Source organism: Oncorhynchus nerka, linkage group LG18, assembly GCF_034236695.1.
Source record: "Oncorhynchus nerka isolate Pitt River linkage group LG18, Oner_Uvic_2.0, whole genome shotgun sequence".
Taxonomy (NCBI): Eukaryota; Metazoa; Chordata; class Actinopteri; order Salmoniformes; family Salmonidae; genus Oncorhynchus; species Oncorhynchus nerka.
This window is the reverse complement of record NC_088413.1, coordinates 34910883-34930899: the sequence shown is the minus strand read 5'-3', so window position 1 is coordinate 34930899 and position 20017 is coordinate 34910883. Positions and strand designations below refer to the sequence as shown.

The 20017-nt window shown below is 41.7% G+C and overlaps 1 pseudogene; it reads left to right on the top strand.

The window, feature by feature from the left end:
• Window positions 1–1005: 1005 nt before the first annotated feature.
• LOC115146577 (neuromedin-K receptor-like) lies at window positions 1006–17103 on the top strand (annotated as a pseudogene).
• The last annotated feature ends 2914 nt before the right edge of the window (window positions 17104–20017 follow it).

The following is a 20017-nucleotide window of genomic DNA, read 5'->3' as shown; positions in this document are numbered from 1 at the left end:
TTTGACCAGAGACCCCAAAGTAATGCACTATAATGGGAATAGGGTGCCGTTTGGGATGAAGCCTATATGTCCTTTCCATACTGTTTAGGTGACACAAATGAGGATGCTCAGTGGTTTGGATGCTGTTGAATACATAGGGGGGCTGTGTAGTTTTTGGATAATGTGACTTTCGTTTTGAGATACAAGTTGATCAGTCACAAGGGGGCAAGATCTGCAAAGCTAAAGCCTCAAAAACACATCTTGGTTTGGTACCCTGAAAGTTTGATTGATTTTTTTGAGTGAGTGCATTAGGATCATAGAGTCAGTCCATCGGGAAAAGGTTGACATAGGCCAATTGAGAACTGAATTCATTTAGGTGGTAAGGCCTTGGCAGATCCATCTATTGAAAATCGATCTTGGAAATTAAGAGTTATTTAGGGTAAAAACAACACATTTTGGAGATACTTGACACTTTTGTCAAATATGACTGTTTAATAAACTTAGTCAAGTAACTTTTCAATACTTGCAGTGACAATGACAAAGTAGCATTGATCACGGAGATGTCCCATGAGTGAAATTAATGACTCAGTCAATGGAGGCGACAGATGCGGCAGACCTTTCATCAGTTCCTGATGCATGCATGTCGTTTATCAGGATTATGTAAGGCATTTCTAACTGACTCGCCATCAAATTCCATGCTTGCCATATGTTTATGTCTTATTTGTATGGAAGGATCTACCGTTTTCAAAGTGTTGCGCAGTTGCATTCGGATGCATTCAAGTGAATGACTGAGGATGCTATTAGAAAGAAGAACTGTTCGAATATAATCGGTCGCCTATTTAAGTAGTAGCCTATCCTGTGGGTCAGAAGTTCCGCGCTCCTCAAGTGTCAATTATTTATTGGAGTTGTCACTGGACATTTTGTTACGACTGTCTCCCAAACGCGTTGGCCCTGTATTGACGGGAACAGCAACATAAATGAAGAGGGACAACGTGACCATATTGAGCAGAGCATTTGCGCGTCTTGGTGCGCTGCGGAGTTGTGTGCCAATAAAACTGATGCCACCTCCAGGCATTGAATCCAAGTAAATCTCGGCAGGGAGACTAGAGGAATGGCTGCGGCAAACAACGGATCAAACACAACTAGGACCTTTACAAATCAGTTCGTACAACCGGCTTGGCGCATCGTGCTATGGTCGGTCGCGTACAGCCTTGTGCTCGCGGTAGCGGTTTTTGGGAACCTGATAGTGATTTGGATCGTATTAGCGCACAAGAGGATGCGAACCGTGACAAACTACTTTTTACTCAACTTGGCTTTCTCTGACGCCTTAATGGCCGCGTTCAACACGTTGATTAATTTCATATACGCTGCTCACGGCAATTGGTACTTTGGAGAATCATACTGCAAGTTCCACAACTTTTTCCCTGTCACAGCAGTGTTTTCAAGCATCTATTCAATGTGCGCAATCGCAGTCGACAGGTGAGCTCTGGAGACATCAACTTCAATCTCTAACATTTTATTACATATTAAATGTGAAAATTAATTATTAATTATTTAATACTAGGCCGGTTTCATGAATAATAGCCTAATGTACAGATTCTATAATCAAACCCCTTAAATTAAATAAGAAAAAGGTAGGCCTAACGGTATAACAAGGTACCCTGATGTTGCTCAGATGCCATCATTTTCATACATCATCATAGTACCCTGTTATGCATGCTATGTATGCATACAGGTTATTAACACACACACACACACACACACACACACACACACACACACACACACACACACACACACACACACACACACACACACACACACACACGGAAACCAACCCTCTCCTTACATTCTGTCAAAATGAGAATGTAAGAATGTAGCTTTTAATGCACTAATCTAACCAATAAAGATCCGGCAACACAATGTGCATCCCAAATGGCACCCCTTTCCCTATTTGATTTCACCACTTTTGATCTCTATGAGTGCTGGGCAAAAGTACTGCACTATAAAAGGAATAGGGTGCCATTTGGGAGGCAGACAAAATGAGAAAACAATTGAGGTTGTTGAGGATTTGATCAAGCATTTCATTACTCAGTTGATGTATAAAAGAGCCAGAATACTTCTAATGAGCTCCACTGTGCAGACAACCTATCATTATGGAGGGAAGTGCTGATTAAATAATAAAAATGGAGTACCTGCAGTGAAATAATGTCTTTAAGTGCCAAGAGTGCTTATATGAAAGCTATACTCGCACCAACACACAGACACACACGAGCGAGCAAGCGGCCCCACATACACACACGCACATGTGCGTACACATGCAAACAAGCAAGCAAGTGTGTACACAGGCACACACTTGATTTACCCTGCTGTGCCAGTTTTCCTACAAAAGTTTGTATTTATCCATTTTGAACTTGATGGGAAGGTGTGTATCTCTATGTATATCTAAGACCATGCAGACTCAGAACTTATGCTGGTTGATCAACTGTATTGCAAACAAATATTGTTATTTTGGGGGAAATGGAGGTGTTTGATGCACGAAAATTCTAATAATTAATGGTAGGCTAATAAAAACATTCAAACGTAGGCCTATATAGAACAGATGCATTTGGCTTTGGTAAGAAGATGACATAGCAGCATCTCGCCTAATAGCCTATATTTACTTTAATTACATAGGCCTAAATCTCTACTTTTCTGACATAACTGGTTTATTCCCTCTATACAAGAAAATATTAGGCTACCATTTATCGCTCATTTAATAGCCAACCATGCGCAAAAGTAAATAGACAGGTAGCCTATGACAGTAACGTTAGGCTTTAGTACTCCCTCGGGAGTGTGAGCCGAATCCCGCTGGGACCGGGTGAAGGAGGGGTGGACCGTGAAGCCTGCTGTAGTGAGTTTGACTTTTAGTGAGTTCATACAAATTGTCATGTCTTCTATTCTGATAGACTGGAGAAAAACGTGGTTGTAATGTTAATAATTTGGTTGTTATTCTATTGGTTACCTCGAGGCAGATGCCCCAGGGGCAGAGTGGCCCACACTCATTACTGGGCGCAAAGTTGATTGCATTTTTTCATTGAAACATGGCAGTCTTCAGACTGTAGTGCCACTCTTGTTGAAGCCTCCCCCTGGACTACAGCTGGGGGGGGGGCAGCCTCCATTTTTTACAAATGCTCTCATCTGTAAGGACATATAATTTCATTATGCTATACTGTTTAAATGTCAGTCACCAGTGCTGGCTATAACCCTGTTTCAGAGATAAGATAATAAACATTTAGGCTGGGTATCAGTCAAGCAAGACCTGATGAGAAGTGTGATGGTATGTGCCCTAGCTTACCACGCAAAGGCACTATGGAGTTATTTTACATGGTTAATCACTCCCTATTTCACAGGCACTTTCCCCACTCCACTAACAACTGCCATGGGTGAAACCCCTTCTGAAGAAATGTAATCTAGATTCTCCAGCTCTTAGCAATTTTTGGCCAATCTCCAACCTTCCAGAAATTGTTTTTTTTTATACAGCTTAATTATTTTTGAAAAAATCCAATATTGTTGTCTTGCCCGTTAAAGCACAGGGACAGCCTAAGTTAAAGTGTTAAATGATCTTAGAGCCAACACAGATGCTGAACAGCTCTCTTTCCATGTACTCTTTGATTTAAGTGCTGCATGATGTTGTCATTTTGGACAAACTGCAGAGGTGGGTTGGTCTCTTCCCTCTAGTTCTAAATTGGTTTAGGACCTAGTCGAGAGTCAAATGTCATATCCTATGTGGCGTTCCACAAGGTTCACAAGGTTCGATTTTGGGTTCAGTACTGTTATCAGAACGCACAACATTGATTTTCACAACTACACAAACAATACACAGCTTTACATTTCTGTGTCACCAGAGCAGTTTTAGCTCCACAGATAAATTATTAGACCGTATTAGTGATTTAAATACTTGGAAGGCTCACAACTTCCTTCAGCTAAATCAAGACAAGACCGAGGTACTTATAATTGGAGCCAATGCACACAGAATCTATATATATTTCATTAATATTAATATTTTAATTCACTGTCAAATAAGATAAAACACTAGCTAAAAAACATAGGTGTCATTTTAGATTCTGAACTCAATTTCGAATCACACATTAGGAATGTGACCAAAATAGCTTTTACCACCTGAGGAACATTGCCATGGTGGGGCTGTTTCTCTCTCAGGCTGATACAGAGAGACTCATCCATGCTTTTATTACAGCAGGCTTTACTACTGTAATGCTCTCCTGTCTGGTCTACCCAAGAAAGCCATTGGCCAACTGCAAAACATACAGACTGCAGCAACAAGGCCAGACAAAGAGCACACATTACACATGTTTTAAAGTCTCTGCGCTGGCTATCTGTGCGTTTAAGAATACATTTTAAGATTCGATTGGTTTTTAAATCAATCCACAATTGTGCACCCCAATACATGTCAGACATGCTTTTGAGTTATGTACCCAGGAGGTCACTCAGTCCTCTGGCACTGGCCTTTTAACTATCCCAAAGCCTAGGACCAAGAGGCATGGAGAGGCAGCCTTTAGTTACTACTACCCCAGCCTCTGGAAATGTCTGCCAGACAACCTGAGAGGAGCCGAAACTGTGGACATATTTAAAATATATCTTACAACACACCTTTTTTAGTTTTGCTTTTCCTTAGGGGTGGCAGGGTAGCCTAGTGGTAAGAGTGTTGGACAAGTAGCTGGAAGGTTGCAAGTTCAAACCCCTGAGCTGACAAGGTACAAATCTGTCGTTCTGCCCCTGAACAGGCAGTTAACCCACTGTTCCTAGGCTGACATTGAAAATAAGAGTTTGTTCTTAACTGACTTGTCTAGTTAAAAAAGTTAAAAAATAATTATTTTTTAGACTTTCAGTTTTAATTGTTCTTTAGTTTTTTATACTCTTATGTTTGTTTGTGTAGTAAATATTTCTGTTTCTACTTGTTGTTTTTTTATTTATGTTTTTTTTCTCCTGTGAAGCACATTGCGTCACATTCATGTCTGAAATGTGCTATTAAATACAGATTGATTTCATTTGATTTGACATCCCTGCAGGTACATGGCCATCATCCACCCGCTGAAACCACGGCTGTCAGCTACAGCTACCAAGGTGGTGATCGTGTGTATCTGGGCGCTGGCCGTGGTGCTGGCCTTCCCCCTCTGCTTCAACTCCACCATCCGTATCCTTCCCCGCCGGACCATATGCTACGTGGCCTGGCCCCGGCCCTCGGATGACTCCTTCATGTGAGTGAGACACTCCGGGTGCATCTCAATAGTCTAAAGTGGCTACCTTGACTCACCTCCTCTTGTTCATCTTCACTGATCTGAAAACAGTTTTGGGTTGATTGGTAATGAAACTGTATAAGGTGTTCACCTTGCTGCTGGTGGTTTGGGTGTGGGCTACCGTGGTGGTGTATCAAATAGAACACTGGAAGTTGGAGATACACTTCAAAAGGGCTAATTCTCCGTTTATTAATAGATTAAAGAATGTTGCTAGGATAAGTATGCTTCTCTCTAGGAATCAACAATATAATCACCACCTTACATATCAATGTAAGGCAGGGCTCTTTCCCTAATTCCTGGAGAGCAACCCTAATTTTCACTCCAACCCTAATCTAGCACACATGATTTGAATAATTAGCTGGTTGATAAAATGAATCAGGTTAGTTACAACTAGCTCTCCAGGAACAGCATTGTAAGGCAATTAACGTGGCCAATTATGCAGGCACTAGTCAAAAGCAAATACATCCAAATATACTCAAAACTCAATAGTAACTACAATATGAAAAATGATCTAAGTAACAAAATCAATATCTACACAGACAAACCTACTTAGAAACCAACAAATAATACTATGAATAATGGCACATAGAAAAACACATCAAATGGGCTCAAATCAAAGCTACACTATTGTTAAGAGTCTAGGAGTCAGGTGCAGGACACAGAGATGAGTAAATACCGTAACTTTACTCATAACAAAATTCGAAGGAGACAAAATACCAGTTCACATATACGAGACAACGTAACATGAACAAACACGCACAAAACCAAGGGGGAAACCAGAGGGTTAAATAGGGAACAATAATTATGGAATGGAAACCAGGTGTGTACAATGCAGACAAAACAAATGGAAAATGAAACGTGGATCGGTGGTGACTAGAAAACAGGTGACGTCGAACGCAGCCCGAACAAGGAGAGGGACCAACTTCGGCAGAAGTCGTGACAACTATAAAGGAGCACAAACCTTTACTGAACAAAAATATAAACGCAACATGTAAACTGTTTGTCCAATGTTTCATGAGCTGAAATAAAAGTTCCCAGAAATGTTCCATATGCACAAAACGCTTATTTATATAAAAAAATAAGAATCAAATCAAATAATTTGTCACATACGCCAAATACAACAGGGAAATGCTTACTTACAAGCCCTTAACCTGCAATCCATAGCTTCTGGTTGGGGTATGTATGTTCGGTCACTGTGGGAACTACGTCCTCCATGCACTTATTGATAAAGACAGTGACTGATATTGTGTACTCCTCAATGTGGAAGAATCCTGGAACATATTCCAGTCTGTGCTAGCAAAACAGTCCTGTAGTTTAGCATCTGCTTCATCTGACCACATTTGTATAAACGCGAGTCACTGGTGATTCTTGCTTGAATTTTTGCTTGTAAGCAGGAGGATAGAATTATGGTCAGATTTGCCAAATGAAGTGCGAGGTAGAGCTTTGTACGCGTCTCTCTGTGTGGAGTAAATGTGGTCTAAAAATGTTTTCCCTCTGGTTGCACATTTAACATGCTGATCGAAATTAGGTAAAACTGATTTAAGTTTCCTTGCATTAAAGTCCCTGGTAACTAGGAGCGCCGCCTCTGGATGAGCATTTTCCTGTTTGCTTATGGCGGAATACAGCTCACTGAGTGTGGTTTTAGTGCCAGCATCGGTCTGTGGTGGTATGTCGACAGCTACGAAAAATACAGATGAAAACTCTCTAGGTAGATAGAGAATCTCATGATAAGCTGTAGACCACACTAACTCAGGCGAGCAAAACCTTCCTTAGATATCGTGCGCCAGGTGTTGTTTACATATATGCATAGGCCCCCGCCCCGTGTCTTACCAGAGGCTGCTGTTCTATCCTGCCTATAGAGTGTATAACCCGCCAGCTGTATGTTCTTAATGTCATCATTCAGCCATGACTCAGTGAAACATAAGATATTATAATTTTAATGACCCGTTGGTAGGATATACGTGCTTTCAGTTCGTCCCATTGTTTTTCCAGCGATTGAATGTTAGCTAGCAGGACGGAAGGCAAGGGAAGATTAGCCACTCGTCACCTGATCCTCACAAGGCACCCTGATCTTTTTCCGCAAAATCTCAGTTTCCTTCTCCAGCGATTGATGGGGATTTGGGCCTGGTCGGGTGTGTGTAGTATATCCCTCCCGTCTGACTCATTGAAGAAAAACTCTAAATCAAATCTGAGGTGAGTAATCGTAGTTCTGATGTGCAGAAGCTCTTTTCGGTCATATGAGATGGTAGCAGCAACATTATGTACAAAACAAGTTACGAACAACGCGAAAAAACAAACAAAATAACATAGTTGGTTAAGAGCCGATAATTTGGTCGCCATCCCATCCGGCACGCTCCGGCGCCATCCCTGTTTGTCACAACTTCTACTTTGCCAAGATAATCCATCCACCTGACAGGCGTGGCATTTCAATAAGCTGATTAAATAGCATGATCATTACACAGGTGCACCTTGTGCTGAGGACAATAAAATGCCACTCTAAAATGTGCAGTTTTGTCACACAGCACAATGCCACAGATGTGTCAAGTTTTGAGAGAGTCGATAATTGGCATGCTGACTGCAGGAATGTCCACCAGAGCTGTTGCCAGATAATTAAATGTAATTTCTCTACCATAAGCCACCTCCCAACATAATTTTAGAGAATTTGGCAGTATGTATGCCCAACGTCGTTTTAGAGAATTTGGCAGTACATCCAACCGGCCTCAGAACCGCAGACCATGTGCAACCACGCCAGCCCAGGACCTGCACATCCGTCTTCTTCATCTGTGGATCATCTGAGACTGGCCACATGGACAGCTAATGAAACGGAAGAATCTCTGCATAAACTGTCAGAAACCGTCTCAGGGAAGCTCATCTGCGTGCTCGTCATCCTCACCAGGGTCTTGACCTGACTGTGGTGTCCTAACCGACTTCAGTGGGCAAATGCTCACCTTCGATGGCCACTGGCACGCTGGAGAAGTGTTCTCTTCGCGCATGAATCCGGTTTCAACTGCAGATGGAAGACAGAGTGTATGGCATCGTGTGGGGGAGCAGTTTGCTGATGTCAATGTTGTGAACAGAGTGCCCCATGGTGGCGGTTGGGTTATAGTATGGGCAGGCATAAGCTACAGACAAAACACAATTGCATTTTGTCAATGGCAATTTGAATGCACAGAGATACCAAGACGAGATCCTGAGGCCCATTGTCGAGCCATTCATCCGCTGCCATCACCTCATGATTCAGCAGGATCTGTAAACAATTCCTGGAAGCTGAACATTTCCCAGTTCTTCCATGGCCTGCATACTCACCAGACATGTCACCCATTGAGCGTTTGGGATGCTCTGGATTGACATGTACGAGTGTGTCCCAGTTCCCACCAATATCTAGCAATTTCGCAAAGCCATTGAAGAGGAGCGGAAAAACATTCCATAGGCCACAATCAACAGCCTGACCAACTCTATGCGAAGGACATGTGTCGCGCTGCATGAGGCAAATGGTGGTCACACCAGATACTGATTGGTTTTCTGATCCACACCCCTAATGTTTTTTAAAGATACATGTATCTGTGCCACCAACAGATGCATATCTGTATTACCAGTCATGTGCAATCCATAGATTAGGGCCTAATTAATTAATTTAAATTGAATGATTTCCCTGTATGATCTGTAACTCAGTAAAATCTTTAAAATTGTTGCATGTTGAGAATATATTTTTTGTTCAGTGTACTTTGAATAAACACATCCTTGAATAATTGTTTGTATCAACAAAATCTGGAATTAACTGAAGGTTTGTTCAAAGTTCAAAGGTTGCCACATTGATTGCATACAGGTGAGTTAAGTTAAGGTGGTGAGTGTCCTGCTTCTGGAGGAAGAACTGGGTGGCGATTGGGTAATTGGAAAGTCAGTCCGTATGAGTATGGGAATTTACTACACATAGGATAATGAGATTAGTTAGATAGATTGATCTCGATCTATCTATTTATCAGGTATCTGCTCTCCTGTCACAACCAATACAGACTAGTTAAGGAGGAGAGCAAACTAGACTAATGAATATGAATGTGAAATAGATGAACATTACATTCACAGGAATGCTCTGCTTTTCCTTCCTCTTACAGCTATCTATTATTCTCTGGCATACAGGTATCATATCATTGTGACGGTGCTGGTGTATGTGCTGCCCCTAGTGGTGATGGGTATCACCTACACCATTGTGGGGGTGACGCTGTGGGGAGGAGAGATCCCAGGGGAAGCATCAGACAACTACCACAGCCAGCTCACAGCCAAGAGGAAGGTAACGCAAAAGTACAACTCCATTATACACATAAGGTCAATTGGTAAAGCATGTGTATTCCATTTGTAAACCAACGCGTCGACCATTAATTGAATTCAGTAGATTCAGCCATTCACTTTAACTGGCACAATCCCACTGGATTTGGCTACCCAAATCAAAGCAAATCAAATCAAATTGTATTTGTCACATACACATGGTTAGCAGATGTTTAATGCGAGTGTAGCGAAATGCTTTTGCTTCTAGTTCCGACAATGCAGTAATAACCAACAAGTAATCTAACTAACAATTCCAAAACTACTGTCTTATACACAGTGTAAGGGGATAAAGAATATGTACATAAAGATATATGAATGATCCATGAATATGAATGATCCAACGTTACGCAGGGAAACAACAGAGATTCGTCTCCTCTTTAGAGATGAAAATGCATTATATTAACTGGACACAGTCTATTAACTGGACACAGTCTATCTCTTCATTCATCTTTGCTTGGAGTCCAGGCGCCGTATGTCTTAAACGTCTCAGAGTTGGAGTGCTGATCTAGGATCAGGTTCCCCCTGTCCATGTTACCTCATTCATTGTGATCTAAAAAGCAAAACTGGTCATAAATCAGCACTTCTATTCTGAAATGCTTTATACATACGGACCCTGGTCCCCACAGTTATCCATAAGGATTCAGGTCATTTGAACCCGTATGACTAACATCTATTAGGCCAGATGTGGGTTTAACATTACAGGAGCACAGATTATAGAAAGGCAGTGGCCAATATGACACATCTACTAGATAGGGGAATTATTGGGATATGGGATTATTCAAGGACACCCTGTGAGGAAACCCAGTCTATATTTCAGGGTTGTTATTGTTTTATTCATGAGGATTACACTCAGATTACGGGGGGGATCAGCACACCTAGTTCTTTGTTTTGGACAGATGGCTGAGGCCATGAAACCATAATAATTTACAGTTTCAACCAGGGATGTACCCCTGGGATCCTGCCTGACATTTGATCTGGGCACCAGCACATGTTTGGTGTTGTTACTTGCTCTTATTTCAAAACTGGTTTGTTTTATAGTTTTTGTTGTTGTTGATGGTTTTTTGTGTGAAATGCATCTCACATAAACTTGATTTCATTTGATTTAGTTTGAGCAACGCAGTGGATGGAGGGTTAGTTAACCTCGCACTTATACACCGTTCCAATTACTCAGTGGGTTTGAATGGGCCATAAATACAGACTAGAAGTCATTTAGGATAAAAGCGCCTGCTAAATGTCTGGATCATTTTCATAAGCCTGTTGCTGGATTTGCCATTAACGTCCCTGCCAAACTCTTTTAACCTTAGCTAGAAGAGGGCTGGGAGAGGTTCACTAGGCTGCATGTCACCCATTGTCAAACCGCCAGGTCCTACTCAGTGATCAGTGATCTGTTCCCACCAAGCTCAATTTACCCATGCTGTGACGGCTTCGGGCAGACCACCAGTGCTCTCACGTCAAATACCTGCTGACCTGCTGTGTCATGCGTCATGGATACCCTTTCTCCTGCTTTATGTAGCTCCGGAGAGAATTCCACCAGACACCGTTTGCTCGTCATTAGACCCAGAGTCCCAGACACACTGTACATACAAAGAGATGCCACCGCTTCATAAGCTTTATGCCACATTATTAACCGTCCAGAAGATAATGCAGGTAGAGCTAGTTGATCCTTCATTATAAGATCCTAATTGTTATTGTTCATAAACAAGGTAACTGACAGCTTGATTGATCACTTGATTATCCTTTTCACGTTGGAAGTTAATGAATAAAGTTTGACCCGCGTTTCAATGTGATCCGTTGTCAAAGCTGTGAAACCACTTTAGAAAAGCTAAAGAATGTAAATGCTGATTTCGTATCCGAAGAGTGCTTTGGAATGTTTTCATACGTGAAAACATGAACTATGAACCCCTCTAAAGAGCACCTTCTAATTCATTCATTTAGCCTAACTTGTTTAACCCAAGCAGCTGTCGTAAAAAAAATGTTTGTTGTTGCCTTTTATGGAGTTGTGTTCGTGTGTGCCCCAACAGACTGCAATCACGACAAAATCATTCATCGTCAGATGCCGTTGTTGTTGTTCTCTGTATGACTATCCTTAGTCTGTGATGAAGGGCTTAACACCAGCTGTGAGTCTTCTCCACCAAAGTGAGATTGACTTCAGAGCTCCTACATCAAGGGTAATTCAATTCCGACCTTATGGGGATGAAGTACTGCTGTATTTGTATTCATTTTCTACTTGGGAGTTAAAAGGATGGTTCAGCCAAATAACAAAGTTACATATTAGTTTCCTTACCCTGTAAGCAGCCTATGTACAAGGTAAAAAGAGCAATCCTGGTTTTGTTTGTATGGCCACCATCTCCAAATGCTAACTTATTTTGCATTCTTGGTCCAAAACCAATGCAAGTAAATATCCCTGATGTTAGCATTTTTCGTGTGTCATATGTTAAACATGACCAAGCCCAGAGACATACTGTAGTTAATTTTTTTTTAAGTCTTTAGGATGTCTATATCTGTTGGATGTCATATCGGTATATAAACACTTTTCCACCCGTTAGTGCTTTGTTTCCCAGACCCAGATTAAGTCTAGTGCTGGATTTAAAGGCATGCTCAATGGAGAATCTCAAAGGTTTAGCGAATGTAGGTTAAATCTAAAGGGCAAAGTGACAGAATAGAATCTATGTGAAAGGCTTTGGGGAGATTCTCAGACTGTTTGACTGACAGACTAACCATTCATTGGAGATCACAATCACTATTGCTCTATGGCTTTATGGCTAATATATGCATATTGGGGCGGGAGGGTAGCCTAGTGGTTAGAGCATTGGACTAGTAACTGAAAGGTTGCAAGTTCAAATCCCTGAGCTGACAAGGTACAAAATCTGTCATTCTGCTCTTGAACAGGCAGTTAACCCACTGTTCCTAGGCTGTCATTGAAAATAAGAATTTGATCTTAACTGACTTGCCTAGTAAAATAAAGGTAAAAATGCGGTTGCATTAAGGAGAAGTTTGTCTATATTTCCATGGATAACACTTGTATTTTCATCAACATTTATAATGAGTATTTCTGTGAATTGATGTGGCTCTCTGCAAAATCACCAGATGTTTTTGGAACTACTGAACTTAACGTGCCAATGTATACTGAGATTTTTTTATATAATTATGAACTTTATCGAACAAAACGTATTGTGTAACATGAAGTCCTATGAGTGTCATCTGATGAAGATCATCAAAGGTTAGTGATTAATTCTCTATTTCTGATTTTTGTGACTCTTTGGCTGGAAAAATGGCTGTGTTTTTCTGTGATATTGCTCTGACCTAACATAATCGTTAGTGGTGCTTTCGCTGTAAAGCCTATTTAAAATCGGACACTGTGGTGGGATTAACAACAAGATTACATTTAAAATGGTATAAAATACCTGTATGTTTGAGGAAATGTAATTATGAGATTTCTGTTGTTTTGAATTTGGCGCCATGCACTTTCACTGGCTGTTGTCATATCGATCCCGTTAACGGGATCTCAGCCCTAAGAAGTTTTAACAGCTTGGAAAATTATACATAATTATGTCATGGCATTAGAACCTTCTGATGGGCTAATTGACATAATTTGAGTCAATTGGAGGTGTACCTGTGGATGTATTTCAAGGCCTACCTTCAAACTCAGTGCCTCTTTGCTTGACATCATGGGAAAATCAAAAGAAATCAGCCAAGATCTCAGAACAAACAATTGTAGACCTCCACAAGTCTGGTTCATCCTTGGGAGCAATTTCCAAATGCCTGAAAGTACCACGTTCATCTGTACAAACAATAGTTTGCAAGTATAAACACCATGGGACCACGCAGCCTTCATTCCGCTCAGGAAGTAGACACGTTCTGTCTCCTAGAGAATAACGTACTATGGTGCGAAAAATGCAAATGAATTCCAGAACAACAACAAAGGACCTTCTGAAGGTGCTGAAGGAAACAGGTACAAAAGTACCTATATCCACAGTAAAACGAGTCCTATATCGACATAACCTGAAAGGCCGCTCAACAAGGAAGAAGCCACTGCTCCAAAATCGCCATGGGGACAAAGATCATACATTTTAGAGAAATGTCTTCTGGTCTGATGAAGCAAAAATAGAACTGTTTGGCCATAATGACCATCGTTATGTTTGGAGGAAAAAGTGGGAGGCTTGCAAGCTGACGAACACCATACCAACCGTGAATCACGAGGGTGGCAGCATCATGTTGTATGGGTGCTTTGCTACAGGAGGGACTGGTGCACTTCACAAAATAGATGGCATCATGAGGGAAGGAAAATTATGTGGATATATTGAAGCAACATCTCAAGACATCAGTTAAAGATTGGTCGCAAATGGGTCTTCCAAATGGACAATGATCCCAAGCATACTTCCAAAGTTGTGGCAAATGGCTAAAGGACAACCAAGTCAAGGTATTGGAGTGGCCATCACAAAGCCCTGACCTCAATCCTATAGAAAATGTGTGGGCAGAACTGAAAAAGCGTGTGCGAGCAACGAGGCCTACAAACCTGACTCAGTTACATCAGCTCTGTCAGGAGGGATGTGCCAAAATTCACCCAACTTATTGTGGGAAGCTTGTGGAAGGCTACCCGAAACCTAACCCAAGTTAAACAATTTAAAGGCAATGCAACCAAATACTATTTGAATGTATGTAAACTTCTGACCCACTGGGAATGTGATAAAAGAAGTAAAAGCTGAAATAAATCACTCTGTGCACTATTATTCTGACATTTCACATTCTTAGAATAAAGTGGTGATCCTAACGGACCTAAAACAGGGAATTTTTACTAGGATTAAATGTCAGGAATTGTGAATAACTGTGTTTAAATGTATTTGGCTAAGGTGTATGTAAACTTCCGACTTCAACTGTACATGGACAGAAATCTTCGTCACTGGACAAAGAGCAGTTTGCATGGTTCGGGCGTGTCTGAGCTTTGATATTCGGTGTAAAGAAACAAAAGTCAAATTCTATTAGATTAAATTTGTCAGAACTCCTCCATACAAGGCAACAAAGTGCTAACGTTTTGCGAATGCAGATCTGATTTCAAGTTTAGAAATGCTCTTGGAGGATTTTAATTGACACAATCAGTTCAAGAATTTCACAGGATCTTTGAAGTGAGCTGCTTCCTTTGTGATGGCTCTAGATTGTCAGGTTATAGAATGCACCTAATTCTATTGTGGCTCTACCATCGCCAATGTATGGACCATTGGACCACCAATGGTTGTCCTGACCATTTATGTGCAAATGAAGCAATTCTATTTTGAGGTTGTGTGAATGGCTCTTTTGAAAGGGGTTGTCGTGATGAAAAAAGTATATCCTAAATTGCTGTGGCTTCCAGGACGGAATGAAAATGCCAACCTGATGATGAATCAATCATGGTGCCCACGCTTGTGAGAATATATTGAGCATCACACATTCTGTCCATCTCAGAATCAGGCTCTCTGTGAAACCTGGCATGAGGTGGCCGACCAGCTGTTGATTTTTGATCGAGTCTCAAAGCTACACAGAATAAAGACAATATACTTTATTTTTCCTCTCTCTCTCTTCTTATTCTCTACTCTCTTTTTCTCATTGCTTTCTCCACCTCCCTGTCTCCCCCTCCTTCCCTGTCTCTCTATTCCTCCAATCCTCCTACTATCCCCATTCCTAACTCCCAGGTGGTGAAGATGATGATCATTGTGGTGGTGACTTTCACCCTCTGCTGGCTGCCGTACCACGTCTACTTCATCGCGACGGGCCTCAACAAGGCTCTGATGAGGTGGAAGTCCATCCAGCAGGTCTACCTGTCAGTGCTGTGGCTGGCCATGAGCTCCACCATGTACAACCCCATCATCTACTGCTGCCTCAACAGCAGGTAGGATCTAGCACCTGAGTGCTGTTCAGTAGACACTAAAACATACGATGAAGTTAGTAAGCCTTACTCATAACTAATTTAGATTTTCAGTTTAAAAATGTTTTCTTCTTTGTGCCTACTGAACACAACCTAGGCAACCACTGGCTAGATAAATAAGACCAGATGAGAAAACTACCAGTGTACCTTCTTCAGAATTCATTAGCCACCCCTCAAATGTGAAATATCTGACCATGCACTCATTGTATATCTGTCTGGTTTGGGTTGTGGTTTGGATAAAGGTTCCGGGCGGGCTTCAAGCGGGTGTTCTATTGGTGCCCGTTCGTCCGGGTATCCAGCTATGACGAGCTGGAGCTGCGCAACAACACCACCCGCCACCAATCCGGTCACCAGGGCAGCATGTGCACCCTCTCCCGCGTGAACACCAGGACCATCATTCCCAACCATCGCCACCACAGCTTCAAAAGGGCCGTCTCCAGCAGCCATGGCAATGCCCGTGTTAACGGAGATAGCAATGGTAACCATGGCAACCAACCGGATGTAGCCAAGTCTAACCTTTGCAGTGACCCCGATGATGTGGCTGACGATCAGTTCTCGTGAGATGTTGATGACGACCACAACCAACTTCTAGAATGGTCACGAGTGGTTTGGAAAGTCGTTGTCAACGTTTCGCCCTCTGAACTGTCCCTCAAACATTCCAAGCAAGCCTTTACATATTTTTTTATTTTACCAAACACAAGTATTTCTCTCTGAGTTTGCTGCAAACGCAGTTGTTCTTTGATGCAGTGAGATTCATTCCATCTGCTTAGCTTTCAAAAGCATTTATTCCTGCCTTTTCTCATTTCCACACCCCCATCTCACGACACTGACTGGACATCTGGTAGGCTGCTGTCTCAACAGGCAGATTCGTGGGCAGATTTGTGACATCTGGACTAAGCATTGAAGGCAGAGCTTACCAGTAGTTACCAGTGTGTGTGTTTGTGCGCACATCTATTACTCACTGGCTATTGCCTCAGGCAGTGAAAGATTGTTATGAGGGGTTGGTGGTTGGGCATATATACCACTGATCAAACGTTTGGGGTCACGTAGAAAATGTCCTTGTTTTTGAAAGAAAATTACTTTTTTTTGGTTCATTAAAATAACATCAAATTGATCAGAAATACAGTGTAGACATCGTTAATGTTGTAAATGACTATTGTAGCTGGAAATGGCAGATTTTTGTATGGAATATCTACATAGGCGTACAGAGGCCCATTATCAGCAACCATCACACGCCCTGACCTTAGTTATCTTTGTTTTCTTTATTATTTTGGTTAGGTCAGGGTGTGACGAGGGTGGTTTGTGTAGTTTTTGTATTGTCTAGGGGTTGTTGTATATCTAGGTGTTTATATGTCTTTGGTTGTCTAGATTGGTTCCTAATCAGAGGCAGCTGTTTATCGTTGTCTCTCATTGGGGACCATATTTAGGTAGCCATATTCCTTGGGTATTTTGTGGGTTATTGTCTATGTGTAGTTGCCTGTCAGCACTCGGTTTATATGGCTTCACGTTCGTTTTGTTTTTTTGTTAGTTTGTTTAGTGTCCTTCGTGTAAATAAAAAAGAATGTATTCTAATCATGCTGCACCTTGGTCTCCTCGTTATGACGAACGTGACATCACTCCTGTGTTCCAATGGCACGTGTTAGCTAATCCAAGTTTATCATTTTAAAAGGCTAATTGATCATTAGAAAACCCTTTTGCAATTATGTTAAAACAGCTGAAAACTGTTCTGATTAAAGACCCAATAAAACTGGCCTTTAGACTAGTTGAGTATCTGGAGCATCAGCATTTGTGGGTTCGATTACAGGCTCAAACTGTCCAGAAACAAATAACTTTCTTCTGAAAATCGAAAGCTATTCCATGTGAGAAATTGCTAAGAAACTGAAGATCTCGTACAACGCTGTGTACTACTCCCTTCACAGAACAGCGCAAACTGGCTCTAACCAGAATAGAAAGAGGAGTGGGAGACCCCGGTGCACAACTGAGCAAGAGGACAAGTACATTAGAGTGTCTAGTTTGAGAAACAGACGCCTCCAAGGCAGCCTCATTAAATAGTACCCACAAAACACCAGTCTCAACGTCAACAGTGAAGAGGCGACTCCGGGATGCTGGCCTTCTAGGAAGAGTTGCAAAGAAAAGGCCATATCTCAGACTGGCCAATAAAAATAAAAGATTAAGGTGGGATAAAGAACACAGACGCTGGACAGAGGAAGATTGGAAAAAGTGTTATGGACAGACAAATGTAAGTTTGAGGTTGGGATCACAAAGAAGAACATCCGTGAGATGCAAAAAAAATGCTGGAGGAGTGCTTGACTCCATCTGTTAAGGATGGTGGAGGCAATGTGATGGTCTGGGGGTGCTTTGGTGGTGGTAAAGTTGGAAATTTGTACAGGGTACAAAACTGCTGCTCCAGTTTCAACTGTTCTGCCTGCGGCTATGGAATCCTGACCTGTTCACCGGACGTGCTACCTGTCCCAGACCTATTATTTGACAATGCTGGTCATTTATGAACATTTGAACATCTTGGCCATGTTCTGTTATAATCTCCACCCGGCACAGCCAGAAGAGGACTGGCCACCCCTCATAGCCTGGTTCCTCTCTAGGTTTCTGCCTAGGTTTTGGCCTTTCTAGGGAGTTTTTCCTAGCCAACGTGCTTCAACACCTGCATTGCTTGCTGTTTGGGGTTTTAGGCTGGGTTTCTGTACAGCACTTTGAGATATCAGCTGATGTACGAAGGGCTATATAAATACATTTGATTTGATTTAAAAGGGATCTTGAAGAATGAAGGCTATCGCTCCATTTTGCAACGCCATGCCCTGTGGACGGCGCAAACAATTTCCTCCTACAACAAGACAACGACTCAAAGCACAGCTCCAAACTATGCAATAACTATTTAGGAAAGAAGCAGTCAGCTGGTATTCTGTCTATAATGGAGTGGCCAGCACAGTCACCGGATCTCAACCCTATTGAGCTGTTGTGGGAGCAGCTTGACCGTATGGTATGTAAGATGTGCCCATCAAGCCAATCCAATTTGTGGGAGGTACTTCAGGAAGCATGGGGTGGAATCTCTTCAGATTACCTCGACAAACTGACAACTAGAATGCCAAAAGTCTGCAAGGCTGTAATTGTTGCAAATTGATGATTCTATGACGAAAAAGCTAAGTTTGAAGGACACAATTATTATTTCAATTAAAAATCACTATTTATAACCTTGTCAACTTCTTGACTATGTTTCCTATTCATTTTGCAACTCATTTCATGTATCTTTTCATGGGAAACAAGGACATTTCTAAGTGACCCCAAACTTTTGAGCCGTAGTGTATATAACACAAAATAATGAAAAGGGAAGATTGTTTATTAATGTGTCTTTCTGTACCATAATAATATATCCTTTATCAGCTTGTCGTCAGTTCAGCAGACTGATACCACACAGCTGGAAATAGCTGTGAACTGTATGTCCTGATATTATATTGTTTTTAGAGAGCGAGAGAGAGAGAGAGAGGCACCTGGGGAAATATATAGTATTCAGTGTTTCTCTGTCAGCCCGCAATTTCCTGAGTATAAATGAGAATGATAGGATGTTCCATTTTGTTATTAAAATGTGTCTCATAAGCTGCTTTTATTGTTATACGAAGTATACAGTGACATTTCTTTTTTAAATATATGAGATATATGTCATATGTAAGCGAGGATTGTCTTTTGCTATGTGATATATAGTGGGGAGAACAAGTATTTGATAACCTGCGAAATCGGCAGTGTTTCCTACTTACAAAGCATGTAGAGGTCTGTAATTTTTATCATAGGTACACTTCAACTGCGAGAGACGGAATCTAAAACAAATATCCACAAAATCACATTGTATGATTTTTAAGTAATTAATTAGCATTTTATTGTATGACATAAGTATTTAATCACCTACCAACCAGTAAGAATTCCGGCTCTCACAGACCTGTTAGTTTTTCTTTAAGAAGCTCTCCTGTTCTCCACTCATTACATGTATTAACTGCAACTGTTTGAACTCGTTACCTGTATAAAAGACACCTGTCCACACATTCAATCAAACAGACTCCAACCTCTCCCCAATGGTCAAGACTAGAGAGCTGTGTGAGGACATCAGGGATAAAATTGTAGACCTGCACAAGGCTGTGATGGGCTACAGAACAATAGGCAAGCAGCTTGGTGAGAAGGCAACAACTGTTGGCGCAATTATTAGAAAAAAGGAAGAAGTTCAAGATGACGGTCAATCACCCTCGGTCTGGGGCTCCATGCAAGGTCTCATCTCGTGGGGCATCAATGATCATGAGGAAGGTGAGGGATCAGCCCAGAACTACACGGCAGGACCTGGTCAATGACCTGAAGAGAGCTGGGACCACAGTCTCAAAGAAAACCATTAGTGACACACTACGCCGTCATGGATTAAAATCCTGCAGCGCACGCAAGGTCCTCCTACTCAAGCCAACGCATGTCCAAGCCCGTCTGAAGTTTGCCAATGGCCATCTGGATGATCCAGAGGAGGAATGGG